This window comes from Phoca vitulina, unplaced genomic scaffold (assembly GCF_004348235.1).
Source record: "Phoca vitulina isolate PV1807 unplaced genomic scaffold, GSC_HSeal_1.0 scaffold14, whole genome shotgun sequence".
Taxonomy (NCBI): Eukaryota; Metazoa; Chordata; class Mammalia; order Carnivora; family Phocidae; genus Phoca; species Phoca vitulina.
The window spans coordinates 22,805,914-22,819,998 of record NW_022589717.1 but is presented as its reverse complement, the minus strand read 5'-3'; the positions used below and the strand labels follow the sequence as shown (position 1 = coordinate 22,819,998).

The window sequence follows — 14,085 nt, the reverse complement described above, 5'->3', positions numbered from 1 at the left end:
GGGGGGGGGGGGGGTAATGGGTTAGCCTGGTGATGGGTATTAAAGAGGGCACATTCTGCATGGAGCACTGGGTGTTATGCACAAACAATGAATCATGGAACACTACATCAAAAACTAATGATGTAATTATGGTGATTAACATAACAATAAAAAATTAAAAAAAAAAAAGAACGGTCTTGGACTTTACTTAAAAAAATAAAAAATCTTTAAAGAAAAAAACAAATAAAAAAACCCCAAAATGTCAATTTCACAAAGGAGGTGTGCCTGCCTGGCTCAGTCAGTGGAACATGATGTGACTCTTGATCTCGGGATTGTGGGTTTGAGCCCCACATTGGGTGTAGAGATTACTTAAAAATAAAGCCTTTAAAAAAAAAAAAGCAAAAAACAGGGGCACCTGGGTGGCTCAGTCAGTTAAGTGTCTGCCTTCAGTTAGGGTCATGATCTCGGTGTTCTGGGATGGAGCCCAGCACCGGGTTCTCTGCTCAGCAGGGAGTCTCCTTCTCCCTCTCCCTCTGTGCTCTCTCTCTCACTCTCGCACTCTCTCAAATAAATAAATAAAATCTTAAAAGAAAAAAAAAGGAATGGACTTGGACAAAGTGGGTTTCATTGTGAATTATGAATAAAAGAATAAAAACAAGGTTATTTAAGGCATAAAAAGCATTGATATGAACAAGAATCATCTAGCTAGAAACAAAATGGTAAAAATAGAAAGGAGAGGACTGAACAATGCTCACAATAGTTTAGCTCAGCTTATGCATTATTCTAAAGCAAACAAACTTCCACTTATGGCAATGGAAACCTGATTGATTCAGAATAGATCGTGCACATAATAAAACAAACCTAATGAATAATTGGCCTTGACCCTTCAGACCTCACTCTTTCAAATTGCCCAATACTAATAGGGTACCAAGAATATGGCTCTCAAACATTTTGGTTTCAGGGGGCTTCAGACTCTAAAAAAGTTATTGGGTTATATATATTGATACCACATTCAAAATTGAAGCAAAATTTTTAAATATGTATTTATTTTAAAGTAACACAAAAATCCCATTACATGTTAATACAAATGGCATGTTTTTATGAAAATAACTGTGTTTTCCAAAAAAAAAAAATTAGTGGGAAGTGTTTTATATTTTGCAAATATCTTTAATATAACTTAACAATAGGCTTAATAGAACACAGCTGGATTCCCATAACTGCTTCTGAATTCAATCTTTTAGCAATATATTGTTTGGAGGTATACGAAGAAAATCCAATCCCACACAGATAGTCACTTGGAAAAAGATGGAGTATTTAACAGTCTTCAGATAACTGTGGCTATTCTTCTTTGATAATATATCAAAATTTGACAAATGATAATTTTTTTAAAGTTGGAGGACTGACACTACCTGACTTTAAGACTTACTATAAAGCTACAATAATCAAGACAGTGTGGCATTGGCAAAAAAAAAAAAAGACAGAACAATAGAATAGAATAGAGAGCCCAGAAATAGACTCACATAACATAGTTAAATGATCTCTGACAAAGGAGCAAAGACAATAAAATGGAGCAAAAATAGTCTTCCAACAAGTAGTGCTGAACATCCACAAGCAAAAAGATTAATCTGGTCTCAGACCTCAAACCCTTCTCAAAAATTAACTCAGAATGGATGACAGACCTACATATAAAATGCAAAACTATAAAATTCCTAGAACATAACATAGGAGAAAACCTATATGACCTTGGATATGGTGATAACTTTTTAGATACAACACCAAGGCATGATCCATGAAAGAAAGAATTGATAAGTGGGACTTCATTAAAATTAAAAACTTCTGCTCTGCAAAAGAGAATGTCAAGAGAATAAGAAGTCAGACTGGGAGAAAATATTTGCAAAAGATACTTCTGTTAAAGGACTGTTAGGCAAAATACACAGAGAATTCTTAAAACTCAATAAGAAAACAAACAACCCAATTAAATAATGGACCAAAGACCCGAACAGACGCCTCACCAGAAAAGATACACAGATGGCAAACTAGCATACAAAAAGAGGTTTTACGGTGTGTGCCAGGGAACTGCCAATTAAAACAAGGCACCACTGCACACCTATTAGAATCCAAAATACTGACAACACCAAATGCTGCCAAGTGTGTGGAGCTACTCTCATACATTGATGGTGGGAATGGACAGCCATTTGGGAAGACAGTGTGGCGGTTTCCAAAAAAACTACACATACTCTTACCCTACCATCTGGCAATCGTGATCCTTGGTATTTACCCCAAGGTGTTAAAAACTTGTGTCTTCACAAAAATCTATACATAGGTGTTTATATCAGCAAAACTTGGAAAAAAGTAGGATGTCAAATTTAAAAAATTCATTTGGTAGTTTGAAAATAATTTAAGCAGTTTGCTCTTTTAAAGTAGGTACTGAATATTCTTCATGGATGGAATGCTTTCGTAGAACAAGGACAGAAAATGTACCTTGGGATCCAGGAATTTGTAAGCATTCCTAAAGTTGTTCAAAGTGCTTACACTGAGATACTACTTAAATTATTCTCCATTAATTTAGTACATCCAGACAATGGAATATTATTCAGCACTAAAATGAGTTATCAAGCTATGAAAAGACATGGAGGAACCTTAAATGCATATTACCATGTGAAAGAAGCCTATCTGAAAAGGCTACATACTATATGATTTCAACTATATGGTATTCTGGAAGAGGCAAAACTATGGAGACAGTAAATAGATCAGGGCTTGGGCGTAGGGGGAAGGATGACTAGGCAGAGCACAGAGAATTTTTAGGGCAGTGAAAATACTCTATACAATACTGTAAGGGGGATGCGTGTCATTATACATTTGTCCAAACTCAGAGAAGGTATAATGCCAAGGGTGAATCCTAATGTAAACCACGGAATTTGGTTGATTGAATTTGGCTGATTGTGAATCAATGTAGGCTCGTCAGTTGTAACAAATGTCCCATTCTGGTGAGGGATGTTGGTCATGGGGGAGGCTATATGTGTGTGGGGCCAGGGGTCCATGGGAATTCTCTGTACCTTCCTCTCAATTTTATTATAAACCTAAAACTGTTATAAAAAAAAATCTTAATTTTTAAAATTTAATTTAATAAAAAAAACAGTAGAGGGATACACAAAAATCTAATAAAAGTAGGTTAGGGTAACAGGAAAAATAGAAACAAGGGAAAGCTAGACTTCAAAATGTATACTTTTTTTTTAAGATTTTATTTATTTATTTGAGAAAGAGAGAGGTAAGAGAGAGAGCACAAGTAGGGGGAGCTGCAGGCAGAGGGAAAAACAGGCTCCCCGCTGAGCAAGGAGCCCGATGTGGGGCTCAATTCCCAGGACTCTGGGATCATGACCTGAGCCAAAGGCAGATGCTTAACTGACTGAGACACCCAGGTGCCCCCAAAATGGATACTTTAGTAGATTTTTAAAATTCTATATCACAAAAATTAATTCACTTAATTTCCCTGAAACCAATTTTACTACTTCAGATCTAATTAATGGATAAAACTTACACAATGTGTCCATCCATATATATTTTTGTGCTGAAAGATAAACAGAAATACCTCATTTTCATAGACTTCCCTAGAATGTTTTTATTGATAGCTTCGTCTTTACTGCTTAAACTCATTTGGATTCTCTTCCAATGCATGTCCATACATAAAGATGAAAAGTGTAAAACTATTTTATTAGAAATATTGATTTTAAATTTAAAACTGTTGAGAATAAATTGCTTATTTAAGAAAAGCCAGAGGGGAAACAGTGAACTGGGGTGTTCTGTGTAAATAAGCACTGTTTGGGCATGCCATTCTCCTTACAATTTCTGTGAGAAGATATTGTGCAATCAAGTATAATTCATGTCTCTGAACCTCAGCTGCAGAAAATAAAGAAATCTGTGGCACAGTATTGTCATAGCTGATGTCTATCAACAACTTAAATTCATGGCACATACATAATTCCTGTATGTTCATTGTTCTTCCCTCTCATCCACTAAATCTACTGGCAAATAAACATTTTGTCCAAGTAAGATCACAAAACGCTTCCAGAAAATGTCTGCAACATATTCTAAGCAAAACAAAGGGAACTTTTAGTCAGGGGCAATCAGCAACGATCCAGCCCGTCAATATTCTTTAGTAAACACTGTTCTAGCCCAAAAAAGCTGGTTAATCAGTGGATGGAATGATCCTCCCATCCAGTGTTCAAAGGAATCCTTATCAGGGGATGATCGGAGTTCTTCCTAGCATACCCTTCAGTGCACCCTAGTATACCCTTTCTTCAAAAGACTTCCTAGGACTCCATGCGGCGTGGGGAGGAGATTGCTGAAGAAGGACAGCCTCCTTTAAAAGAAAAATAAGTCGGGGTGCCTGGGTGGCTCAGTCAGATAAGCGACCAACTCTTGCATTCAACTCTTGATTTCGGCTCAGGTCGTGGTCTAGGGGTTTTGAGATAGAGCCTCGAGCCTGGCATTGGGCTCTATGCTCATCGGGGAGTCTGCTAACCTCTCTCTCTCCCCCTCTCTCTCTGCCCCTCCTCCCACGTGCTAATGCTTTCTCTCTCTTTCTCTCTCCCTAAAATAAATAAATAAATCTTTTTAAAAAATGAAAAATAAGCCATGCTGTGCAGGATTTTAAGTGTAAGAGTGGTAATTCTCATGCTGGTGAATGCCATTAATCTGGAAGTTTTCAGCAACTATAAATAGGTCAATTTCCTTATTAGGTATGCCACATAAATGAATATTACTAATAACAAGGAACCATTATCTCAAAACATTTTTTTTTCATTTTAAACGTGTAAAAAACTTCTGTGTACCACATTATCTTTTTTAAATAAAGAATGAAACAAAAATAATTCCACTCTAAATCTATGGAAACTCATGGAGCTGTCATAAAGTTCCACGGAGCAAGGATTGAGGGGTGTAAGGTTGTTTGTTCCTATATACCAGATGGCCACTGATGGCTGTGCTTTTATAGTTTTTCTGTCCACTTTTTGCATTTTCTCCTTTCCCTGCTACTTGCTATTATTTCAGCTTACTAACAATATGTGCTGCTTCTTTTCTTTTCTTTTCTTTCTTTTCCTTTCTTTTCTCTCTTTGAGAGGGAGAGACAGGCTGGCCAAGGGGGGGTTGGTGGTGGCGTAGGAAAGGGCAGAGGGAGAGGGAGACAGAATCTTAAACAACATGGAATCCCACGCAGAGCTCGATCTCACAACCCTGAGATCACGACCTGAGCCAAAATCAAGAGTCAGACACTTAACCGAATGAGCCACCCAGCCACCCCCGTGGCTGCTTATTTTCAAACACTGAGTAAGGACTAAATGGTAGCCCTCAACCTCTTACAGAACCAAATGCTTGTGCTCTGGGTAAGTCCTTGGTGTTCAGAGGTCTTTATCAATTACTGCCAGGTTTAAGATGAAATATGTTATAGTGGAAATCTGGCTTCTAGAAGAGAGGCAGCTTCATTTGATATAATTTCTATCCTTTACAGTAACTGTTTCAAGTTCTAATCTGCCTCTTGTCACAAACACTAACTAACTATATTTAAGCCAAAACCCTATGGTACCATCTTCTCAAGTTGTCACTGTTTTCAGAATGGTGAACTCAGTCAGTTTCCCCAAGTGCATCCCTCAGAACAAGGATCTGCACAGGTGATGTAGTAAGCAGTACTACCCTTAGAACCAGCTATGGGGACCCCTACCCAACCTGCTCCCCACCACCCTTGATGCTCTGGGTTTCCTCACTGCCAGGGGAGTAGACTTTGGATGAAAACACTGTGGTGTTCACAAACATGCAAGCAAAACTTCTTTTGGATTTGGAAGAGGCCCAGGAGCAGAGAGCCAGGAATATGCTCTCCCTTCACCATTACCACACACCAAGGAATCCAAAAATTTCTAAATGAAAGCTTGGTCTTTCAGGTCATTTGGCTGATGTATCAGTCAAAGTAAGAGCATGGGACACATTTGAACAATGTGTTAGCTTAATGTATAGCTTTTAAAAATATAGGTATATGCTCTATGGGCTCTCATTTGTACTCATGTTCCAGCAGAGCAATGACTTATATAAGTAATACAAATTCTGTGAAAACAAAGAAACTGCTTATCTTGTTTACTGCTATATTTCCAAAACCAAACACATAGTCAATGAAATGTTAAATGAAAAGGGTGTCTCATGGTTTAAAAATGTTCGGCCTTTTGCAGTTCCCTTTGGAGTATTAGTAAATTAGCACTTTAAAGCCTTTGAGAATCCAACTATTTTAACCAAGTCCCTCTTGTACTCTAGAGACTTTCTCATATCTACTTTATGGCGGAAAACTTTTAGGAATTGCTCAAATCAATGGTACATATCAATCAGCCCTCTTTGGGAGCATCTCAAAATACCTTGGAATGGATATATTGTACCTTCAGTTATGGTCCTAGATATAACCCAAACATTAGAAAAAACTAAGAAATATATTGGATGCTCTTGAAGGAAATAAATATAAGATTTTCTTTTTGATGAACAAATCAAGAGTTCAATAATAGCAAAACATTAGTCTTTTCTTGGAATTTTTCTACCTAAGAATTAAAGAGGGATGGAGAAAAATGAAAAAGTTACAAACCTACCATATTAAATTTAAGGTGAAGAATAAATGTCCCATGAACTTTTAATACTCATTCAACACCTCATTTATCAATTTAAAATGTATTTACTCCTGTTGTCACTAATCTTGATTCAAATGCTAGTCAACTGAGGATTTTTAGTTTAAGCATGGATGTGCATTAATTAATACTGATGCTAATTATGATTAACACTTGGTATCAGTGCAAGGTAGAGTAGGAAATTTATACTATAGATTTTTAATTTAAACTGGAACTATAGAGGGGCGCCTGACTGGCTCAGTCATTAGAGCGTGCAACTGTTGATCTCAGGGTGTGAGTTAGTTGCCTGTAGAGATTACTTAACAATGAAAAATCTTTTCAAAAATAAATAAATAAACGGAAACTATAGGGAAAAGTGGGAATGTATATTACAACTCTTTCAGAAACAAGTCACAGAAATCCTCTTCAAACTAACTTAACCACATAAAAGGATTTATTGACTCATGTAACTGGAAAGGACATGGATGCCTTCGATGCTAGGAATAAATGAATTGGAGAACTCAACTGTCTCCTCTCTCCTCTGTTCTCTTACTTCTTTCCCCTTTCCCTTCTCCCCTTTCCTCACTCCTCTTCCTCTCACCCTCCTTTCATCTCCCTTCAAACCCCCACCCACCCCACAGGGTCTCATCTCAACTTCCCTTTGTATTGCCCTTCTCTGCAATCACAGAATTTCTACCCTACGTCAGGAATCCTGGTAGCAGAAATCTCCAAATCATATCACCAGAGGACAGAATACCTCCACCTTCAGTATATAAAAACTCAAGGAAAGAAGTCTAATTGGCCTAATTTGAGTTACAGGTCCTGATTAGATCCATTGTTAAAAGCTGGGAAGATACGTTGCTGCTCGGTCGCATCCCCTGTTCCCACAATCACATCTTTGGGTGAGGCAAATCAAAACAAAGCAGGTACTCTTACTGCAAGAGGAATCAAAGGATACTTGACGTACAGAACTTCAGATGTCCCAAGTGTAAACTGCTAAATTTTAGGGAAGTAATTTGACAACATACATCAAGACTCTGTAAATTCATAACTCCTATCCATGCTAAGGAAAAAATCCAAACCCAGAGGTCATATGTATCAAGAAGTATCCTAGAACATCATCTACATACCAAATGTTACACTCGGTGTTCTATGTGCCCCATAAAAGGAAAACAAATAGGTAAATTATAACTTCACAATAGAGTATGATGTTGCCGTAACAAGGAATATTGCCTGCTGCCTGGAGCCTGCCTGCTACCAGGATTCTCTTCCTAAGTGAAAAAGCAAAATACAAATCTATATATAAAATTCTGGAAAAATAAGTAGGTAGAAAAGATAGAAGAAGAAACAAACAACTCCAAAATGTTAATAGACTTTGAGTAGTGAGGCAATGAGTGGTCTTTTATCCTTTATATATATTATTATATCATATTTTAAGTGTTTCATTATTACCATATTTCCTATTACAAACATATAATTTTAATGATGAAAAATTGTTAACCTCAAGTCTTAACAAATGATAAAATTCAAGCATTTAAATATAAGATGGGTATTCTTTGAACTTCTCATCTTCCCGAATTTACAAAATGTTTCTCAAAATCAGTCATTTACTTCAAAATATTATGGCATACTATAGATATCCAATGTCCTTTACCTACTCCAGGTAAGTGAACAAACTGGAGAGGAACATATGGAATGAGGTACATGCTAGTCAGTCATAAGAGGAAGGAATATTTGCTTCCTTAATTTTCTAAAATCTGTACCAATCAGAGACAAAACATCATTACACAGCATGCAGAGCACGTCAGCTATTTCTTTAAGGATGAATTTAAATTGTGTAGAATGAAATAGAAGCAACTCTTTCTACAATTAAAGCAAGGTCTAGCAGCTGTCTCCCCAACCCTACCCCATAGTTCAGACCTTCCTATCCCTTGACCCTGGGCCGTGTATACCGACTTCACCAGCCCCACTCCCAAACCACACATATCCCTCTTCTTGCCCAACCTCAACAGAACCCATTTGCACTGGCATTCACATCACTCTTCAAGTTTCTACTCAGGAGGATGAGGCAGGTCATTAAGAATTATCTCCTACCCATGAGGTCAATAGAGCCAGAACCCTGTCTGAGAAGGGCAACGGGGAAGTGACAGCTTCAGAGACAGAGGCCCAGGTAACAGCTGCCCCATCCTAGTTACACTGAAAGACAATAGGCTAGTTCCTTGTCATGGTCTCTCAGGGTGCAGCCTCACAGTCATTGAGATGAAAAACTGCTTTCAAACTAAGTCTGATGGAGGTGCAAATATAGTGGCTAATACTTGTAATAAGTTCTTTGCTTTTATGTTACCCTTATTTCTTGCAAGGTCATCATCCGGTGAAAAGGCACGTAATGTAAGTTCCTTCTACCTGAAGCCGAGCACCAGTTACATTGCTAGCTTGCTATGTGACCTCAGGTAAGTCACTTCATCTCTTTGTTCCTATAATACGGTAAGTTTGGACTAAATTGTTCCTCAAACTTATTTTAGTATTCTATGGAAGACTTTTTACAAAGCCTTAGCTACTGGGCTTCAAAACATAGGTCACGATAAATCCAAGATTTTCTGTTATTGCTTGCTAACTCTCTTTCCCTTGGGTCCTTCTCACAGGATGAATATAAAACTCTTCAGCTTACCAGTGTGCTTATTACATATACTAAACCTTTAAGCTCAACTATAAAATCAAAATGCTAGTATTAAAAGCAAAAAAAAAATCACTCATTTAACATTTTCATGGCAAATTTTTAGCTATTAAAATTTAGCTATCTGATAAAAATTTAAATAACCACTGTAATGTAGAATCGGTTTTAAGTAAAATCTATGCTAAGGAAGAATGAGTTTTGAGGGGGAGATTGAATAAGAGGAACAGAATGTACGGGGAGGGACGCTAAAGAAGGAAGAAGTGAAGGAAGGGAAGAAGGAAGCTGTTTACCTTTAGATAATATGGGAACAGACATTTTAAATCCAAATTACTAAAGTGCAGTTTAAAGTCTATCGTTTATATTTGAAAAATAACACCTGGTAAGTCAACTCTTGTCATTTTTATATCTATACGTAAGGTCTACTAAATCCCCCAGACAATAAATGAAGATCAGAGTCTCTTGAGTATACACACTGGTGCTCCTCAGCTCTGTCCCCAAACTCCCAGCAGAAGTCACAAGCAGCTGCCTTGGCCACCAACCATGTCCTTGACTTCTCCAACTTGGTTACCTACACCACTGGCTGGTCTGCATTTATCAAAGAGTCTGAGACTCCAGTGACCGATTCTGCTCTGTAGATCATGCTTGACGCTGCACTAGGTGATAGATCACTTCTTCGCTTTCCTGCAGTGGATAACAGTTTGCTTTCACATGAGATTAGCCAGCTTTAGAGAGTCCTCTCTCAGGACTTCTTCTTATGTGATAACAGTAAACATTCTCATCATTAAAAATTTAGAAGCTGACTTCAGAGACAGTGACCACATAAGCATACGATGACGCAAAACTGTAATCCATAAGAATTAGGAGATTTAAAAGATTCAGAACAGGGGGCCTGGGTGGCTCAGTCGGTTAAGTGTCTGCCTTCAGCTCCAGTCATGATTCTAGGATCCTGGGATCAAGCCCCGCATCGGGATCCCTGCTCAGTGGGGAACCTGCTTCTCCCTCTTCCTCTGCTGCTCCCCCTGCTTGTGATCTCTCTCTCTCTCTGTCAAATAAATAAATAAAATCTAAAAAAATAAATGAATAAAAGGTTTAGAACGTGCCCAAACTAATAACCCCCCAAGAGCAACAGTCCACAGGTATAAATAAATTAAGTGTGTCCAGTTGTATCTAGGTTAACTACGTACAGATGTATATGCGGAATGTGTTCAAACATATTACTTTCATAACACAGATGCCTTCCACCCCGAGAAGGGTGGCAACGATGGCTGGAGTAGAAATCCCAGCTCCTTGAGGTGCCCCACGTCTCTCCATCTCCATACAAATTCTTGCAGCCTCCTGGGTCTGCTGAGTAGCTCTTTAAAGCCTTGCTATACCTCTGTACTCGCATAGTTGAAGCTTAGGAAATGGTTTATTGCTTACATCAATATGTGTCTTAGTTTGGGCATTTGAGGTATAACCGAAGACTTGAGTCTCTACACATCCCTACGACAGGAAAGGGTGAGTTAATTAAAAGCTTAACTAATTCTCCTCACCTGACTTCCACACTGCCTGTGCTTGTGGCCTGGCTCCTAGCCAAGTCCTGCAGCGCAACACACGACCAAAGCCAGCTCCCCAACTGCTGGGAAATGTGGGGCCCAGATTATTATACAGTGGCCATATTATTATATATTAAAAGCAAATAAGACTTTAAATAGATAGCTGAGGCTTATTGACATGCTATCATTCTCTTAGCTTTATTACCACTATGAGCTTCTCATCTTGCAAAATGATCACTGTTCACATCCACAATCACTAAAGCACGGGGTGGCTGTTTCACTCCCAAATACATTTTCCCAAAGTATTAAACTGGCGCATTTTGCAAATAATAAATGTGAAACATCCTTGAAGCACTAGTGCAGAATATACAATCATATAGTTCCACAAAAAGGGTAGAAGAAATTTTGCCCAGTTTGCAACCTACTAAAATTTCTCAAAAAATGTGTTGATTCTAAAAATAAAAACATACCATCCTTGTAAAATAAGGAAAGGAAAAATTTTCCTCTTCTAGTTCTGATATTGCTTTCTAGAAACCAAAAGAGTATCTATTCTCAATAAAGGGATAATGGATAGAGTACTGTTTTCATTGAGTTAAAAATTGTTTACAGTAAACATGTGTAAACCTAAAATTCTCAAGCAAACGCATCAAAAAGTACATTGACTGGAATGCAAATGCACAGAGTTCAATGGCAAAATGGAATCTTTCCTTGAACTTCCACTACAGTTATCTCATTTCTCCACTTGACTTTAACACATAATTATGGTTTTACATAAGCCAAAAAAGGCTCCAAACAAAAGAAATTCTTCATTCTGCCTGTGTCATTCAGAGTGCGTCTTGCAGGGGGAAGGGAGGAGTGTGTTAGTATAAACCATTGTCTCACAAAATATAAATTGTCGCTCCAATTTCTCTTTCAGCATCGCCCTCTGTCCTTAACTCTGTGTCCCAGCTCTCAGCATTTGCTCATCGTATTCTTCAGGGGTCTCTCTCCCTTAGAATCTCAGTTTTTTCAGGGGTAAATCATGTCTTTTATTCTCAACATCTTTCAAAATACCTGCAACTCAAGAAAAGTTTGTTAAACTAACGATTTAAGTGTTCCATTTACAAATTAATATAGTAATTCCAGGACTCCTGGTGTAAAAAAAAAAAAAAAAAGGCATGGTATCATGGGGAAACAAGGTCTCATATTTCATTCGAACCATGAATACAGCAGCAGAGGTCCCTAATATTGCAGTTACCTCCAGAATAGCCCTCTGCCTCAGATTCCTATATAAAGCCCACAAAGTATAAAGGAAACTAGAGTATTTTGAACACCTTTCATTTTCTACATGCTGAACTCCAGGTCTACCTGGAACATCAAAAACTGGTTTCTCATTCCCGGTGACCCTCCCCTAGGTCCTAGCCATCCAGCTTCTTTCTGATACCTGGTTCTGCGAGAAGTCTGTGTGCCTACCTGACCAGTTCTATTTGGCTGCTATTTAAATTTGAGTTTATACGATGGCAACCACTACTTACACCTCAGCGTGTGCCCCTGGAGCCGAAGCTCTAGTTCACATTTCCCTAGGTACACTATCACCACTCAGGTAGAGAATGTGATGTATTATATTTTCAATTTCCTCAAGAAATATAAACTGGGGCGCCTGGGTGGCTCAGTCGTTAAGCGTCTGCCTTCAGCTCAGGTCGTGATCCCAGGGTCCTGGGATCGAGTCCCGCATCAGGCTCCCTGCTCAGCGGGAAGCCTGCTTCTCCCTCTCCCACTCCCCCTGCTTGTGTTCCCTCTCTCACTGTGTCTCTCTCTGTCAAATAAATAAATAAAATCTTTAAAAAAAAAAAGAAATATAAACTTATACCTAAAATACTAGTAAAAAAATAATCCATACATGTAATTAATACAAAAAAAAAAAAAACCCTGATAATTGAAACTAGAAATGATATTCTCAGCGCATCAAGTTATCTCTTCCTAGTCTTTTCAAGATTATCCCTGACACATACATGGGCATCTTCAAATAATCCATACATCAATATTATTAACAAATAATCATCCGATGTGATAATGATTATTATTTTCTAAATTTTGTAGATAAAGTAACTGAGAAAAACAAAATTATTTTCTTCGGTTTTCAAAAAAAAAACAACATAAAATGTAACTTCAACACACCAAACCCTTTTGTTATCACGGATCTTATTTATCTCCTTCCAAAATGGATTTGAAGTTACACAGCATAAAAGGAAAGAAAGAGAACTAGTATTTTCTGAGCACCTAAAGTGTGCTAAACACTGCATTGGTAATTCAGATATAATTAAAACAATGAGGAAAATAGTATTGATCTCATTTTACAGATGAGAATAGTAAGACACAGTGAGGTTACTTTTCTAAGATCACATAGCTAGGAAGTATTACAATATAAATTTGTTTAGAATTTGCACTCAGATCAAAGTCGAGGCATGCCATTTTTTTCTATGGTATGCTGACATAAGCATAATAAAACCAGAAAGCACATAATCAAATAAATAAATAATAAATAACAAAAAAAAACACGTTATAAAAGCCTAGAGAACAAGAAGATAAATATTCTGTATATAGAAAAGAACCGATTGTATTTTTTTTTTTTTAGTTTTTATTTAAATTCCAGCTAGTTAACATACAGTGTAATGTTAGTTTCAGGTGTAGAATTTAGTGATTCAACACTTCCATACATCACCTGGTGCTTATCAGGACAAGTGCCCTCCTGAATCCCCATCACCTATTTTACCCATCCCCCCTCCCACCTCCAGTCTGGTAACCATCAGTGTGTTCTCTGTAGTTAAAAGTCTGTTTCTTGGTTTGCCTCTCTCTTTTTTTCCCCATGATGGTTTGTTTTGTTTCTTCAATTCCACAAATGAGTGAAATCCTGTGGTATTTTAAGCCAAATCTTAGACCTGCACTATTTGCCAGGGCAAAGAGGGAAATCACAGGAATAGAGCTCTCATTTATCTAATAAACAGAAGACTACTGGCTTATGAAGAAGGAGAAGCAGCTTATAAGTTCTGAGAGAGGTTTCTTATGTAGGTCACAAACTGAACCACACACAATAGAATCCATTTTCTCCATATCAGTTATTCAGAAATGGCAGAAATGTCATTCACGTAGGTTCTTCTTACATGAACCCATTTCTATAGCCAGGTGCAAGTAAACCAAGATAGCCTGCTGCTAGCATAATTAGAAAAAATAATAATAATGTGGGGTACCTGGATGGCTCAGTCGGTTAAGCGTCTGCCTTCAG

At 37.7% G+C, this 14,085-nt stretch overlaps 1 pseudogene; it reads right to left on the bottom strand.

Annotated features, from left to right (window-relative positions):
- LOC116637319 overlaps positions 1-12,197 on the bottom strand; it is a 26,307-nt pseudogene extending 14,110 nt beyond the window's left edge.
- Between the last annotated feature and the right edge of the window lie 1,888 nt (positions 12,198-14,085).